Raw genomic sequence first — 19,815 nt, forward strand, 5'->3', positions numbered from 1 at the left:
ATGTAGGCCATTTTGGAGTGGGAAAATGGTGTTTCAATGTACACAGTTTTTGGTAAACAAAGATGTCATCTATTTTTTTACCTAAATAATTGTCAGGTTTTCTTAGTTCTAACTTGATAAGTCATAAGTACAATAAAATTTCAGGTTTAAAGTTCAAGTTTCTGTGTAGTTAAATCGGTTAACTTTGCCTTACCTAGCACTTTTTAACTGTAGTTTGCAATGTTACCATTTTCAAATCGAATACAAACGTTCGTAGATACTTTTTTATGAATTACTCTCAAATTGCATTTGTTTGTTTTAGAAAAGAGTTTTATATCCTAACACCAGCTATTAGACAATTATATACATAACGAATTAATATAATACTAGCGACCCGCCCCGGCTTCGCACTCGCAATGCTGATACTAAATTCAGCCTGCGTTTGCAATGTAAGCGGAAAAAATGTAACTCTTTACGACATCACATTAGAAACCTTAAAAAATAACAGTACTTCTCCACTATTTAATGGATGTTATTATACATATACCTTCCTCTTGAATCACTCTATCTATTTAAAAAAAACCGCATCAAAATCCGTTGCGTAGTTTCAAAGATTTAAGCATACAAAGGGACATAGGGAAAGAGAAAGCGACTTTGTTTTATAATATGTAGTGATTATGCTGTGATTTTCTATAAGTACCGTACTGTACTACACAGATTTTAGAGTACAATGAATGATTTTCATTCCACAATTTGTATGTTTTTAAACTAGTTCACGGAATTAATGTACCTTTGTCTACAGGTCTTAATTAAAATATTATAACTAAAAGTTTTGGTAGAAAAGCATGAACAAGGGAACGAATATAAACCACGCCCCAGCAAATAATTCAACAATTTTGTTTCACGTAATATGTTATGAGAGATTATGAAATTGAAAATTTCCCTCAATTTCCTTAACTTTTCTTTTTATGCACTATAAAGTATGCATTCTTGCGGTGGGCGGGCGGCGCCCTCCGACGCTAAGGCACCGCCTCGTTCTTGGAACTTGGTAATAGTTTCCGCGACTTCGTTACACGGTATAATCTAACTACTTCAAGAGACGTTTTTACTGAAGGTTTTTAATTAAAATTTTACTTTGATCAATAATCGGACGTCAATTTAAGTGAAAGGTAAAATACTGATTGAATTGTGTTAAATGTAAAAATAAAACGTGAATATAAAGAGACGATTTTTGTATTTTATCAAATGTTTTTTATTATTGTTGTAAAAATAATAATTATCATTCTCGAAAAAAAAGATAAAACAGAAGAAAATACTGTCTTTACTTGTGTTGATTTGCATATAAATTAGAAAGGTGTGAGGACTCGCAATTAAAATCATAACTATCATAAATGCATTTAAAAGCCAAAGTTCAGGCCATATAGAATCCATTTTGAGTCTAATCTAATCTGTGTTTAAGTAACAATACAGAACACAATTTCTATTCAAATAAATCTATACTAGCTGCTATATCAAAACTTCAACAAAATTATGTTAGAAGTAGTGATGTATCCCGACGAAGATGGTATATATGTATGTATATTGGTAATAATTAATATAATAATTACATAATTCTTTTGACGAAACGACGCTCCCGAGTTTCGATTTATCTTTGTTATTATAAATAAATGCATTCTTGTGGTTCCGTGGGGCGAAGAAGTCGGAAGTCAAGTCCTCTTTATAAACAAAATGGTGTCACCAACCGTCTTTGATTAAAAGTTACCTTTCGAGTACCTTTGTATAGATTTATTTTGCAATTGTGCTTAGAAACGTACTTAATTTAATATTGCATTCAGCACGTAGAGAACGTATAGTAAAATATATGGTACTAACGAAAGAATTGATATTGTTTGGGATGCTCATAGATTTACGCATTCATACAATATTCATGCTACATTTTTGTAGCATTACTGCAACAGGTGCACAAATTTATATGAGGACAGAAGAGACTTATTACTTAGTTTCCTCGCACACATTTTCGCAAATAACTAATCACAACACACGCTTTATATTAAATTGATTGAGAATAAGTTTAACATTTTCCTAAAAATTTATTAAGTTTGGTAATTACAAATGAGTGAAAAAAAAAACGGATATAAAATAAGTCACATATTTAAAACAATTTTATAGTTCCATTAGTTACGGCTTAGGTTTAAATTAAATCACGGCTCACATTAAAAATATAATTTAGTTTAACTAAATAAATGATGATGAAAATGACGAGAACAATGGCCATGCATTTTTAATATTTGTATACAGCAAATAGTAGTCAAAGTTTACATGAATATGAACACTATTTTCTAGAGATTGCCCTTGGTGCTTGGCTTGGTGCCTGTGAGCTTTATATAAATAACCAGTGCGTGACAAACTAAGCTACCGAGTTAACACTAACAATTAGTGTGATAAACTCAATTAGCGCAGAAACATTTGGATCTCAGATCAACGAAAAAACGTTACAAGAGGCTGATCTGATGTAGGAATTATCTACAAAATAGACACAAAAATGTCTGTTACGTTGGGGATTCGTTGGTCATTTAACACAAAATTTATAGCTTTTTTTAAATTTAGCCTAGAATGCTCGATAAAATATTTTAAAATTTAGTTACAGATTGAGTTGTAACTGGATTTTAAAATGACAATCCGAACCTATGACACGAAATTAAATCGCTTAATTGATCTAATAAAAGCTTTGAGAGTATTAAAGGTTTATCGCTGTCTGCTTTGGTCATCCATTGATTTTAGAGTTATTATTGACGATATATGAAGAGGACATAATATTTCAGACATCCAATTATATGTATAATATAACCGGTTTTTCATTTACTTGGGCTTTTTAATCTAATAGTTGTTGTATGTTCTACCTGAATGTGTAGTAAGAAATATAAAGTGCAATAAAGATCAAGAAAATTATCATTTCCTACTGAGTATTAATATTTTCTTTTTTTTGCGATTGAGGCGCAAACTAGCTGATGTGGTCTCTGGCAGAATGACCAGCGCTGTGGAACACTCTGCTCCTCAGCATAATGCTGAGCCAGGGCCATTTACAGCCACAGCACACACGCAATATATACTTGAGATGAACCGATGGGGAAAAGGAAAAAAAAATTATACCTCTCTTTATATCTTTTATTTAATTTTTTCTCTTTGATTACTGCTGTGTTGTGTATTTATGTGTGTGTGTTTTGTTTGTAATAAATAATATGTCTATGTCTATGTCTATGTCTAAAGTCGTTGACATTTCTTAATGCGTAGGACCACTACAAAGGAGCCAATTAGGCACTAGATCAGACAGATCTGTGGCCGAGAAGCTAGATAGCAAGGGATTGTCAAATCTCCCCTTTTCTAAAACGGGATCTGGGTCTGGTGCCCTTTGGCGTCTTCCGCCGGGCCCGGGTGACAACTACTCCGAAATTATTTTATTGATATTTATGGGGAAATTGGAGTGCCGAGACCCGTTTTATCTCTTGTGCTCTTCTTGTTACTGAAATCTTTGACAATTCTATGGCAGAGTATTTCCATCTGCGATCTATGCTCGATAGCATATGCAAATGCGGGGTTAGCCCATATTTGGATACCCTCATGCCATTCACGAGCTCCAGCTGTCATCTGGCACTTTCGCAAGTCAGACATGATCAAATGAAATTAGAAAATTTTCAATATAGATTTCAATAAATTAGGCAACCTATTGTAAAATGATATTAAAAAAATTCTTAAACACATTACCTATGGCTATTATTGTTAATTTTTGGCATGGAATCGCGTTGTAAATAAAATAATTGTATGTCCATCTCAGATCCGATTAATTACGTTTGTTAAGAATTCTCAGTAAAGTGCTGAGAGAGCGTTGGCAGTATTATTAACAATTCAGCTCACTTAAAATGGTATCAGGAAAACTACTTACGTCAAGCGTATTTAAATTAGATGTATTAACAAAGTTGGAATGTTGGGACCTACATAGCGACAGAGTCAGCCAGTGAAATTCTAAACGCACTGAACCAATAATAATGGAAGGGACATTAAAAGGCAGATTTTTATATTTGTCGTACGCAAGGGCTGACTGCAACGTCAGATGTATCTGATCTTATTTCTTTTTCGATTTTTATAAGGAAATGATATGATATTGATATGGTGGAGCCCTTATTCGAGCCGTCATACAATTTAAAAAAATATATTTGAGGTTTCTATTGTCCACATAAACTTTGGACACAGTTTCCTATCGAGCCCACTTAGTTCGTTGTGTGTAAAGTCCTGACTAATAAAGCTAGCCTAGCTAGCTCCTATCACAAGCTCACAAGTTTCTTGAGCAATTCGCAGGCTTCACGGAGCGACGACATTGACATTGTTACAAGGATTTATTTCCGTTGGGAAGCCACAGCTACACATTCCAGGTCTACGTGAGTGACTGATTCCTCTGCGCTAAAACAGCCTCTGACATGGGACTGTCTGTCACGTTAAGAACAAAGAGAGTTCATTAAGGGGACAGTGGCCCATAATTGCCCCTATCATTATTTTAAAATTGTTGTGTATTAAAAGTCGCTTTATCTGGGTTTATTTGACAACGGTGATGTTGAATGGTGATGATGAAGTTCGCTCCTAGTGCGCGAAAGGGCAAGAGAATGAGCAGGTACCAGGCAACATCATTCTAGAACCTTTACTTGCAAGATTTTCGACAGTTATTTAGTCCTTTTATCCACCTTGTTGGTCATGGTTATTGCCTCATGTTTAGTGTTCGTTTTTTCGTTTTCTTATGCCATCAGCATAGAAGCACTGTCAGATTCAAATTTAAATCTATATTTGTCAGTGCCAGGCCACAATTTACTACTGAGCCATCAGTTCATATAGGTATACGTAGCTTATTCGGGGCGATTGATTATGTTCCTCTACTCTCATTTGTACATTATATTGCCTGTTGAAAATGTGTTGATTAGTGACCTTATTTCATGACTCGACTGTAGGCGGTTCATACACGATTGCCCTCTTACTTTTGTGATAAACAAAGTTACAAACATTCTATTGAATCTGTAATAGAGTTTGTTACTATATTTGAAAGTTGACGGAATAGTTGTATTTTTAAACAAACTTGCGTAATAAAACCACATAGCTGCTGGCACTCACTATAATTAATATAAATAATATTTATTAAAATTATGCATTGCTGGTAAAATAACATTTCACGAGTAATTTAATAACAGTGGTTTACTCAGTTCATTACTAAAAGATAATAGGGCTATTGTTAATGGCACGCTCTACTGATGACGCACTTATTCAATCAAATAATAATTCAACTAGATCGATGCAAAGAAATATTTTTTTGTTTCGAAAAATATTTTGATATGATTTTACTGTTGTACTCATTGACAGAGATATGACGATTGATAATTTTAATAAAAATTTGGCAGTAATACGTAATTGACATACGTAGCTTCATTAGTTTCATTCGGTAGTTCTCTTTTAATTTTGGATGTACCTTCCATAGTATGATGACTGCGAAAAGCCACTTAACGTATAATACTTAGAAAAGCACGACCCCAAAAATAGGAGATAGAATAGCATCAGCCAGTACCACAGTGTAAATATTTTTAGTTAAGAAACTATGTCGATGTACGAGAAATTGATATTAATTTTTCATAAACCTCGCGAAGCGATAATTCTGTGGTTCCACAAGAGAGGTTCCACAAATATTGTAATGCATGAAGCCTGTAAGACTTTTAAATAGGTAAATATAGCAACAACATTGTAGTATTTAGAACATTAGAAATTTAATTATATTACTTACATATTATTTATTTATTTAATTTAATAATAAATTTTATTTATTATTATAATTTAATATTTATTTATATTTAGGCTGCGATGACTGCCCATTTGAACGTCCCGTAGGCTCGTTTGCCCCCCCCCATTATATAAAAAAATCGTATTTTAAAAATTGCTTCTAAATTTAAATTCTGCTTTTCTTTTAAATTCGGAAATATTATTTATATTTTGGGATGGCATAATGAACGACGGATCGCATAGCCGGTTTAAAAATCATAAATGAATATTGCGGAAATGACTATGCTTTGCTTGCGGTTACTGCAATTAAAACAACAAATTGTTAACTAATACATTACCTTCCCTATAAATAAAAAAAACAACGAACTCTTATATAATATTAGAACATATATTACGTGCAAAGTAGCAGAGTAAAAGAAGCGTATTAAAAAACAGATAATCTCTGTGAACGCGGTAAACCACGGTGTCGTTAAGTTTGTTAACTGCCAGTTAAATGTACTGCAGGCCTCGTCGGCTTGTTAATTAGACAACTCGAGCCCTCGTGCTGCTCTCAAATACTGTAGAGATACTCCACGTTTCCCTGTGCTGGTATAAAACGTATTGTACTTTTACAATGACGGATCTTGCAAATAGATTTTATTTTGAGTACTAATACACCTTTGTTACAATTACATATTCTTTAACAATGATTCAGTGTTATAGTTTTTGTTATGAAATAATTAAGTTACTTAATAGGTAATGTTTTATAAAATTATTTTGAAAATTGGAGAACATTTCAATGGTTATAGTTGGTAGATTTGGAGACTTTCTTTTCTAACGGTTGATTAAACTAAAAGGACACACAAAAAGCTTATGTCCATTAGGACTTCATTTTGGTTCATTTTTTATGTAGTATCCTTTACATTAACTCTAAATATTCTTACTTATATAATAAAACTAAACTAAACGTATAGAATACGTTAAATCAATTGTTAATAAATTAAACCTATCAAAACTTTTCGTTATACCGAATAATTAGAATTAAAATGTAATTCGTAGATAATATATTCGCGCAATGCAAACGCAATCAGTCTCGGTAAACTCAGATACTCGGCCGTAAACGAGTAATCGAGTGTTCAATTGAGCAAGATCCTGATTATCCTGAAAATTGAAATCGAATGCGGCAGGCAAGGATAACGAATTTTACACCTAGTTCTTTTTTATTGAAAAATGATCGAATACTCAACATTTAAAGGTATATCTAACTTATAATTCAAAAGAATCACTGTTATTAATATTTCGTTTCATAAATTCTGTAATACCTTATAAATAAAAGCATAGGGCAGCGTTATAAAAGACTAGTGGCTATTTCCGGCTTCACACGAGTGGATATTTAATTTTTAATTTATTTAGATAGTTTTAATTAAGTTTATTCAGAATTCCTGAATTATATATAGCGTTGTTCAGTTTATTTAAGTAAGTATAACAATTTCTCTTGATTCGATTCTTGACTCCGCTGACGCCATGTGAGAATTGGCCAAATAAATTATTATACACCTGGTAAAGCTAAGAAGCAAGGTGTAATACGAATACTTAAGAAGAGTTATATCTGCCCACTATGGATGCACGTGACTTTAGGCTTCAGGCACTAAAAAGAGGAGCTTATTCAATTTTAATTAAATGAATTTTATTGAAACATCTTCGGTTAAAAGGTCGTGTGGAGGTGGGTATTTGAATACTGTAAAAATAAATTAAAATCGGATGCCTTTCTAATACAATCTTCAAAGGTTGTTTTAGAAATTTTGTTAGCAATTCTTTTCTTAATAATTATTTAAAAAATTATCTTATTTTTCTTGGCTCTGTATTTTATTAACTCGCTATTAATTAAAACACAAACAAAATTTTAAATAAATATGTAAGTTTCTGAAAAATACTTTCAAAAACAAAATTTTATCTAAAGAATGGTATAATGTCTTAAAACAGACTTGAATCCACGCTTTTTAGGGGCTAGGATTTCTTCAATTATACCCAAGGGAGGCGAATCGGCGAATTTATGCAAATAAAATAAACCATCATGCTTCGTTACACTGCATCGAGCACCGAAAAGGATTGTCGAATTCCGGAAAAAGATGATAGATTTAACTTTTTATAATTATAATTAAATATACAAGGGATATTTTCAAATCTGGTAGAATTAAAAAAATCAAAATTTATTTGATCAAATTGGAAGCTTTTTACACTTACTGGACGTCAATACTTCCCTTGCTTGCTTAATTTTTTGGGTTATCGAAAAACTGAAAAATGTCACTCCGGATAAACATTATTTAGACGATTGATATCAAATCAAATCAAAATTTATTTATTCATGTAGGTAACAATGTACACTTATGAACGTCAAAAAAAAGAAATATTAAATGAATTTAATATTACATTTACTGCCAGTTCTCAAATCAAGGGCGTAGAATGGAAGAGAAGAACTGGCAATAAACTGGCAATAACCTGATTACTGACATAATGATATTATATGAAAGATCAATGCTTGCGTCGGCCACTTCAAGGTACTAGTAAAGTAGTAATCTGCGTGTTCTTCTGCCCATGCCTCGCATGGTCAGTTGGTGACCGACACATGATTGTCACAGACGTTTAAGAGCGGCAATGGTTTGCAATGGGGACTCTAGAACATTGGAAGGACGATTTGCCCTCACGACAACCTGCCCTGCAAGTAAGGGTAGGTGTGGACGAATTTTTACCATTCATTTGTAAATCCATGCCTTGGACTTATGGACATGGAGTACTTAAATTTGCTAGTAAAAATTTTCTTAGATTTGTTCCAGATCGTTCGCAAACAATGCCCCTATACATAATAATTGCACTCAAACAACTGCATAGCTAGATTTCCACACTACTGTTTTAAAATGGGTGTCTAAATTATGGATACGTATTGGATCAATAAACTTGGAATTGGAAAAACCACAAGCTGACTCAAGAATGACGACTCGAAGACATGTCGCCATCCACTGTCTGCTGGTAGCAATCGATGTATTAAAAGGTTAGTAATTACTTCTAAATTGTTTGTATTAAGCATTTTTATTTTAATGATACTACATTCGGTCTTTTCAATATCCTACTTAGGTATAACACATATAATGTATGTCGTAAATATGTTACAAAGTACAGACTTGACTTTATGAAATCAAGAATGAAGTGACTTTTCTTTGTTTGATTGCTTTGTATCATTATTTTCTTCTGAGAGAAATGTATAGAGATGAAATATCATGTATATTGTCATGAAGTTTTATAAAGATCTCCTGAAGAGACATCCGTCGTATTTACGTAGTTCGATCCTACTCGATCGAAAATACTAAGGAATTGATTTGGTTGGTTTACAGAGCTGTTGAGGTCTGATTCACTACCGTATGACAACAGATTTAGACCCATTGAATGTTTAATACTTGTTTGACCAAGTTTCCACAAATATATTTAATGCTTCAATGTGCTCATCTATGTGACTTAACAGTTATATAATAGATGTTCTGTTTATGATTTTGAATTGATTATTCAGGTGTCTTATGAACGTCAAATCTAATATTTTAAAATTATTGCAATTCAACCTATTATTAATATATAAAAATAATATTTTTTTTACTTTTATGTTACCGTATACGACGTATGAATACCGCAATGGCCTGTTTCTCAAATAAATGGAATATGTACTAACTATTTGACCGTGTTTAAAGTAAAAGTACTGTTCCATGTTAGTAAGTAACATAAAAAGCCCTTTTAGTCTGAATTCCAAAGTGGCATAACACTTTTTTTTTTGGATTTAGTTCCGCCATCCGACTACTGTTTGGATACTCTGTATAGTCAATATATTTAATATAATAATTTAGGTAAGAGAACTGCATTGTATACATAAACACATTTACATAAGGCTAGAATTGCAGTAAAATTAAAATATCTCTTATCTTAAATAGCTCTTATACCTTATATCTCTTCATCTACAAAGTCATTACAATATTGTAATTACCCTAAATATTTAAAATATTTTGACGTAATTAAACCTGGAATTAATCGATAAAACAAAGAGAAAATTCAACATTCAAGCTGGATAAGGCTTAAAGGCCTTTTAAGAAATCTACGGAAATAAAGACATTGCCAACAAATGTTACAAAATGGTGAATTTATTTGCATATTTCAGAAATCCTTTGTCGTACCTCGCCGTAGAAATAATAAATCCGACGCCACATTCTATCTAAAGTAAATTATTTAGAATTTCATAAATCTAAGCCTTTAACTTTGTTTGCTCCATATACAGACAAATAGGATTCTTGTCTTGTATTGTCTTGTGTATCTTCTAGGATTATTGATAGAATATTTTTACATAAAGTTTCTAAAGATACAAATTTTATAAGACTTAGTTTTGTAATAGGACTTGGCAGCATTAGCTTACAGTGCTATTTGCAGTTGAAAACATGTATTATTTGCCTACCGATAACGGATACGAAAACCAGAGAAGATTCCTATGGCATATTCAAGGTTGATTAAGCTATTGTCAACCTTAATCAAATCAAAAATATTATATATGAATAAAAAAATATAACATTTTTGAATCAAAATATATGAAGCATGTACCCTTTATAAAAACTTATACATAAACGGGTATTACGCTCATCTGCAATCAAGTATAACGCACAGATAAGTATAATATATAATGGTAATGCATGAATACTCATATATTTATTTTATTTATTAACACTTCCTTGAAACATAAGGCAAATAATTAGATAAAAAGCAGGGCAACTGGCGGCCTTATAGCTTTCGACCGATTTCTTCCACACAACCACTTGCCGATGGTCACGCGAGTGACTCTTGATGAACATTACATCGAAATATTTTGATGGACATGTACCGTGTTTTTATAGCAGCTACGGAATTCGCCGAGATCGATGTTGTAGTTCAAACTGAATAATATTGCAAAAAACTGGCGTATAATATGACTTAGTATGTAATAAAGAATATATGTTTTCTAAATAATTGATATTACGATGGAAGATTTCAAAAGGGGGGGGGGGGGCCTGGCATTCTGAAGACAGAAAACTTGTTCCTAGAAACATTATTATAGTAAACACATGTTCCTTCAAACAATTTATTCCCTTCTCAGTAAAGATGTATGATTTGTATCGGAAATGCAATTTATTCCGCAGGAGTCTTAGAAAGTGTACTTGTATTCTAAAATGAAATTTACCACGGTTATATTGTACATTCATAAGACTGAACTGTTATAAAAGTCACTATTTAGAGAGCTAATAGAGGCTTTTATGCATATAAGGGTACGATTTAACAAGGATTTCTTTAATAAAACTTGCAGTGGTGTTGTAACATGTTTGTTCAACTACAACTAAACAAACTACGATAAAGAACATTGGTATACTCTAATGTTATCTTCCGATATCAAAGGTATCCTGCGAACTAAAAGCGAACGTATTTAAATTTAAAAAATCGGTTGTTGTAAAGTCGGTTTACTGACGATAGTTGAACGTGACAACGTCATAAGAAAATACTGATGGAATGGTTGTATTATTCAAATAATTTTGTTCCAAAAAATTGGTAATCAGAATTGAATTCATCAAGTTACATTCATTTGTACTCATAAATACAAATAAGTCAACTTTTTAACGAACGAACGCTGCCGAACGCAGCCGATTGTGCCTCTTTGTCGCTTGTTCCGCGCTCTCGCTTGCACTTCAAGCCTTAAATTGAACAGAAGTAACGCAGCATGCGTCATAAGCGAGGTAACGCCGCATGCGTCATGGTTTTTCGTGCGTGCAGCCTCCATCGATAAGATGTTGTCAACTCAAAAGAATATTTGACACAAAACTTTGTTGTAATACTTAGCGTGAATTGCTCTGAAGTATCAGATCATCCGTATCCATAAGTGTTGAGTTACAATTGCCAACATCATTTTGAAAAGTACGAAATAATTCGACGGCATACTTGATCGCATTTTATATTCTGATCATACACGACATCGGCGATTCGACCGAGAACAGAATAATATGTGCAAATTTAGAAATCGTTTTCGGAACATTATTACGTATAGGGATTTTCAAAGAAATTGCCTTATTACCTTATTGAGTTCAATTCTTTGCTGGGATTTTGTGGGATTTAGCTACAAGTTTTATTACGTACATTTTTATTAGTTTGGAATCCGTATACCTACTATATACATATTTTCATAACTCCAAAGATATTGGAGGCATACTATAAAAATTTTTAGTAGTAGATAAAAATAGCAACTTAAATTAAAACGAAAATAGCAATTGATGTATATATTTGCTGAAACTAAAAGTGGTATCTGTTTGCATATTTCGATTATTTGATTTAGATATTTTCTAAAACATTAAATACTTAAAACAACAGTAAGTGCGCGTTTTTACGCATAGACCTTGTTTTCGATCCCCGTCAATAAATTATATAGTAAATAAAAATAGTCGTGGGGTTGCCCTGTGGCAAACCTCTTAACCGAACCAAAAAAAAAGAACGCGAAAATGTGTCTATCATACAGTATTAGCAATATTAAGCAAAAAAAAGTTAAAAAAGCAAAAAAAAATGTGTTTATTAGGGAACTTAATATAAGAATGAATCTGCATCCCTCATAATATAGCTATAGATATATTCATCATTTTATTAGTTTATTTATTTATTTATATATAAATAAATAAATAAACTAATAAAATGATGATTTTTTCGACAAGTGAGAGCCCAACGTCCATACGTGATATAAGCAAATTATAATTATCATAATCTACTTCTCTTAAACAAACAATACGAGCCCTACCCTTTTCGACCCATCGAAGGTTCATTCTGCACCACTGCAATAAAAATATTTTTCTTCGAGGGTTATTAATGTAAGGTTAATTTTGGTTTGCTGTTTTTTAATTAACATTTTAAAACTTCTAATTATAAAGAGTAAAATAATATTAGAGTATTATTTTATAGATATTTTCAACGGCCCGCCTAAACGGTGATAATTAATGGGATCTGGTGAATGGTTTTAGGTCACGAAGAGGTGGAAGTTTAAGTCCAAAACTCGTTCTCTTCTATTCGGTCTGGCAGACCATGTACATAAACTGATCTTACATACCACGAAAAAGTCGACAGTCCCAAACCGTAATTAGCGGGTGGCAAACAAACATTAATCAACTACTTGAGGCGGTAATGAGACGGTGATAATATGCCGTTATATTTTGAATATATATACCAAATTATAAACTGATTTTTTTAGAGATAGTGGCGCAGAAAAAGTTGCAGAAAACCTAGAGCTATTGATAATAATATTGTAAAAAAACACACCCACACGTCGTGTAAGTTATTAAAATTTCACCTCGAAAGCTGCGGGCAGCCCAGCGTATTAATAATTAATATAAACTAAATATCTAGAACAGAATGCATATGAGAATTAGAAAGTATTTTAATCCTTCGCAGGAATTGAGATAACAGAATACGGTTCGGAGATAGGTTTATTTTTAATCCCCTCAACTCGCCGGCAGCCCAGCATACCTCAACATTACGCATTGGGAATAGAATTTAATGACCTGTTCAAAAGCACTTCCACATTTAACAAGTTTCTTTGGTAATCAAGCCCTTAACCTCCTACACCAACAGATCGCAAAACGTCTGCGGTCACCGCGCGAATTCTTATTGTCATAATTTCATATTTTAGCATTCAAACCTTTAAAGCAAATATGTCGCCACATAGGAAAAATATGTTTAAATAGTAAATTATTTTATATTTTTGTGGACTAAATTCAAAGAACTTTTGCACTTTTGGTTGTTTGCTACAACCAAAGTGCAAGGAAAAAAAAGAAAAACTCTGTTCTTTAGGAGAAATTGCTGTATAAAAATACAGTTTTTAAAATATCAACGTTTGATTAACTATTTTATAATGCTTTACGTGTTTGAAATTCATCTCAGAACAGTAATGCAGATCACGAGGTCTCCACTTCAAACCTCGGTTGTTGAAGTAACTGTGATGTAATAACTTGTCTAATTTCATATTAAAGAAACTCACGAGTTAAGCATAAGTCTTATCTAGTCTGTCTATGCTATAAATCATGTTCGTAACTCAATTTGACGAAGACCGAGACGCTTACAATGTATCAATCGGCTGGAAATTCTTAGCACGTACTAGTGTCGGTACAAACTAAACTGCTGTAAGAATATCACCCAGCCTTGTAGGTAAATTGTTATATTGTTTTGGTTTATTTATGTTACCCAGCTTGCTAATACGTGCGCGGCCTCTGAAAGCTATGTTTGCTTTCACTCAAGAGTTACAGCGTTTGATTGCATTCGGGAAGTAAAATTTAACTCTAAACAAACCATTTGTGAATAGAATTTAACATTTAAATTTAAGCTTTATTGCTTTGTGTTTGCTTCAATTATAGTAACTTTTGGAAAAACTATATTGTAAATAATTTTACAGTTAAAAATGTTTTTGCGCGGTTTGATAAATAAATGGAATTTTTTCACAACAGGTTTATCGCGAAGCGGAAAGTTTATGCAGTAAAAAAGCTGTAAACCTCAAAGAGTTGTTTATTAGTTTTGAAAACTACGGTCAAAGGATTGAAATGTATCACCTGTTCTTAGAATTAGATAGAGAGATTTTCTTCAGGGTAAAGTAAATACTAACGAAAGGTTTTATCTAAAAATAGAAAATAACAAGGTCTTTACAGTCGGTACCAAGAACTTTGAATAAACAGAATTTTTACTGAGAATATTTACTTTAAAAGATTGCATCATGGAAATCTACACTATTATAAGGGTTGTCAGTTTGTAATTCAAATTTTTTCTAATGTAATCAATTAATTACTGAGGTTTTAAAATTATCATGAGCTGCTAAGTGCCAGTCTTATGTAATCTAATGTAGTCTAAACCGGTCTGTGTTTTTTAAACTGATGTTAAATTCTACTAGCTGACCCGGCGAACTTCGTTCCGCTTAACAGTCTAATAATATCGTGCTATCTTTAGTTATACTTAATTTAAGATTTCATTAATAATATTCGGTAATAATATTAATTCAACTTTTTTTTACAAATACAAAAATGTTTTACTGTTTTAATACATTGCGAAAGTATATTCAGGTTTTTACACATTTCTTTTATTTATTTTAATTATATTTAAAAAAGTATTCATTAGAAATGTTTCTAAGGAATTGGCCAGTTCTAAACATTTTCAGTGTAACTCATGTATTACATGGGTTTTAAGTAAGATAAACTTTTTGGCAACCAATTTTCTAGTTGTTTTTTTTTCTACTAATCAAAGTACTACATTATATTGTGACTGCAATTGTGTTTTGCTACGCCAAAGTAGAATCATAATTTCTATGATTATCATTTGTCGTCATGAAACACTTTCATATACCGAAAAAATTCTATATACTTCTCGTATATCGATGACTGGAAAACAGTACACTTTGTAAGCCATTTTCTGATACGACTTCAGGAATTTTTAACTCGGTTCCCAAAAAGTTACTAATAATAACTGTTTGAAAACTATTATTCTATAAACAGTCGGCCACGCGACGGCAATTCGGATGCTCTGGGAGTTCATAATTTGCGGTTGTCAAAATGATCGGCTTGTGAAGGTTAGCTACACGCTACACTACCAATTCTTAAAAGGCCAGCAACGCACTCGCAGGAGGGCCAGCATTGAGAGTGTCCATGGGTGGCGGTATCACTTGAAATCAGGTGAGCCTCGTGCCCGATTGCACCCTGTTCTATAAAAAAAAACTTATATATACGCCTATGCTCCAAACAGTAAGCTTCAGGAAACAGGAAGCTTCTATATACAACGCTTACCAAGTAATATTTAGAGGAATTTGTCGTAACAATGTTTTGTTTTTGTTATATTTTGACTATAAGTAAGAAATAATAAGGCATGTTCGCGTGCGTGGCTATAATTCACGCTCAGAAGCCTAATTATTTTCGTTACCAATTTCACGACTTTCATTATTATAGTACACACGTGTGGTTATTCAATTTTATAAGATTTCGTAACAAGAAACTCCAAAACGTATTATTTACGTCAAAGCTAATGAATTTGATTGCGGTATATTTGTTTGATTTGGGAAAAGAAACAGCAATAATGTAATAACTAATGCTTAAAAATAAATAATACTTCGCTGCTATATTTCGCTCGATAGTGATTAACCGCCTGGTTATCACAGCTGTCATGTTGAGTTTAATAAGTCCGAAAGCGCGTCCGATCAGAGAGGTCGACGCATTAGTGACAGTGACAATTTATAACTTGTAAACCCGCATTCACACTGCGCTCTAGTCGTCTCGCTGCCTATCCGCTTTTTATCCTTTACTGGGGTTAGAGTTACAGGATGCGAGGGGGCGAGGCGAGATTATCAACGACACTGTAGCCCTTTCTCAGTTTCTAATTTTCATTAACTACTGCACTGTAAGGACGCGCGCGTTATATAAGTCATCAAACGAAATAATATAAACGAATTAATATTTTGGCTTGCAATAGTAAGAACGGAAGTTGAAAGAATTAAATATACCGATTCCAGTTCTAAGAGAAATAATAAAAAATAATAATAAAAAAAAAAAATGTAAGAAGCTACTTTTAGTATACTATACTCTTGTGTAACTTACGAGACCTTCGATATCCCTAAACCAAAAAAAAGCCGTTTCAATTTTTAACAAAGTCCAAGTTAGGGGAAAATCGTATCCCAAATTAGAAATTCAAAGGCATCGTAAAAAAGAAATCCAGAAATCATGCTAAGATGTGAAATTTATGAAACGGTAAGAAGTTTACGGAAAAGGTTAGTCCTTACAAGAGTCTGGGCCGGCATAAGATAGACCATTATTATTATTCTAATAATCAATATCATAGAATGAGGTAGACATTTATATACAAACCTAATGTGGTATTGCCATTTAAGATCTTGGGTCCTTCAAGAAAAGATCGTACATATTCTTGAAAGGCCGGCAACGCACTCGCGAGCCCTCTAGCATCGAGAGTGTGCATGGGCGGCGGTATCACTTAACATCAGGTGAGCCCGTTTGCACCCTGTTCTATAAAAAAAAAATGAGATCGTTCCCTAAAGACATACTACTGTAAACTTTGCCAGATCATAAGAATGTAAGACTTGCTGGAGGCTAAAAAAAACATTTATTAATTTCTTTATAAGTCTTAAAACTCTATGATTGGGGCCCCACAAGAAAAAAAATCCTCTAATGGTGGAGCGTATTCTAAATAAATTTAGTGTGAGTGTACCCATTTTATCCAGTACTGTATCCAACTTTGTTCGTCTTGGGTATGGTAGGATATAACAAGTTAGAGAGGACGGACCTTACTATCACATTATATTTTTTTAAGGTCATTAGAGGTAAACTATATAATGCGGAAATGTTGGAGAGACTGGGGCTGCGTGTGCCAAATGACCACACTCGGCTTGGTGAGCAATCTCAATTGCTGGCAGTGCCTTGGGCGCGTACGAACTTACTCAGAGAAACACCATTTTGAATGTATTGCGCACCCTAAATATGATTGTTTTTGAGACAGATGTATTTAGTCGCACACTGGCTGAATTCAAAAGAATTGCATTATTTATAATAAAGTGGTTTAGGTTTTAAGTTTTTACTTGTTATGTTTATATTATGTTTTTAGTTTAGTATTCGTATTAAAAAGAGGAAATAAATAAATAAATCTTGCAATCAGGCAGCTAGATCATCAGCAGATGTGTTAAGAGCTGTTATTAATTAAAAATAATAAGATGTCTTACAGAGCCATCTAGTTTAATTTAGAACAAACATTTACACGAATACGTATTTCTTCAACTACTTGATGAAAGTTTGTCGTATTTCACTCTGTTAAAATACAGATGGAGCTGTAATCAAATGTTGTAAACTAAGAACTCTAATAGATGTCACGACATTTTTACATTTGAATAGCAATGGTATTGAGGATGAAAACTCGGATAACTAAATTTACATACATACATATTATTTGATAAGTAGATACTTTTGAATAGGAAAACGCTGTAAAAGTCAAATTATAGTTATATTTTTATTTTATAAATACAAATTACCTGCTACATAATTCATGATATTACATAATATAAAAACCACTCGCTGTTAAACTTTTGAATGGAACTAATCATCAAAACAGCGTGAATCAGAATAGTTGTTTTTTCGGTTTTATTGCTAATGTTTTATTAATTACGTTTTATGGTCAGTTATTTTCGTAGGAGATTAAACCAACATACTGCAATCCATTGACAATAATATTGAATGGAAGATTTAATAATCTACTTCGTAAACATTCAGAACTTATATCTTTCTATCGTATATATATATTTACGTTACATGGACACTCGCACTGCCGGAAGGCTCGCAAGCGCGCTTTATAGGAAGAAACTGATTTCACATGTATCCAGCCCTTTATTTTACCTAGATAGAAATGATAATTCACTTTTATGCTTAGTTTAATAATAATTATAACCTCTCGGAGTATTTGGTAATTTAAATTAAATTAACATATATGTGCTAGTTTTCTCTTTTAACGTAACCATTAGAAACATAGCGAGTACTTCTCAATTTACTATTAATTATCATGTCGCACGAGTTAACAGTTGATTTCGTTTCATTTCTGATAACTAGGTACTTATTGAAGAATAATAACATATTATAGTAATATTATAAAATAAGGCACAGCAGGTCTCAACTCTAATGTGGAGATATCGAAAGCAACTTTTCGTTGGGACACAGCTTACCAACCAATGATTGTAACAAGCTCAAGTTAGAACTGAATCTAATAATTATGACAATTTCAAAGTACATGAAACGGAAACTTTATATAGGATTTGGGATCGGTGCTGATACTCTCCACCTTCCACAAACGATCCCGACTTTATTAATGAGTTTTTCTACCTATTCGTTTTCAATTTCTATTATTTCTAACTAAATATTATAGTTGCATACGCTATTAAAATTAATTAGTTGTGTTTCACCCAATTTCGATAGTTTTTTTTTAATAACTGTAGAGCTTCGCGTGGTACGATTTTCAATATTGAAGTCGGGATATCGATCGCTATTGGGACTTACAGCGGTTATAAAAACTTGTAGCATATTTGATTTTAAATTAAAAACGTCTATAAATATTATTTAATTGTTTTAATTTGATATTTCATTCATTATATACAATATATACAAAAATTAATTTGTATTTCCCTTGGTCACGGCATCACGCGTGAACGGCTGTACCGATTTCCCTATTTTTTTTTAATGTAAGGAGGATATAAAAAAAAATTGAATATCTAAGAAATCTATACTTATTGTCAAAATAAGTATAAAATAATTATATTGATAAAATACATTTGAATAATTAATTTATGATATCTAACAAAAAATGAATTCTTAGTGATAATCACCGTTAGTTCAGAATCACACCTCATATCATCAATTGATGATGCACTTTTACAATTTTAAAAGTGCAGGATAATATGGAGTTTGGTAAGTTTGGATAGACATACAGAAGACATAACATAAACGTTACTAGCATAAAACTTAGTATAATAAATAATAAATAAAAAAGCCTTTTATTGCTTACAGCAGAACGAGAAGTTAGATTAATTAAGTTAAAACTTAGTATACTTGGTTGTAAAGAAGAATACAATAGTTTTATTGAATTTACAGACGAATTACGTACGTAAGTACAAACTTAAGTCGCAGAACTCGCAGCGCAGAACGGTTAAACGTTAGCTGGTACTGTTTTTAGTTACATTGTTTTCTCATATAAAACTATGTGTTTGCCTTTATAGGCTAAGGGGATTAAAGGACGTCAGACTGACTTTGCGGGCAAGATAAAAATTGAGTATGCCTTTAAACTGTATTATTGAGCAACATAACTATTAATGTGCCGTGATATGTACTGTCTACGCGTTTAATTAGCACCTGCAAATCGATAGCTTTAATAAATTAGATATCCCAATAAGGGCATTTCAACGATAATGTGTTATCAATTAGCAAGTGGAGG

The sequence above is a fragment of the Pieris rapae genome, chromosome 2 (assembly GCF_905147795.1).
Source record: "Pieris rapae chromosome 2, ilPieRapa1.1, whole genome shotgun sequence".
In the NCBI taxonomy this organism is placed as follows: domain Eukaryota; kingdom Metazoa; phylum Arthropoda; class Insecta; order Lepidoptera; family Pieridae; genus Pieris; species Pieris rapae.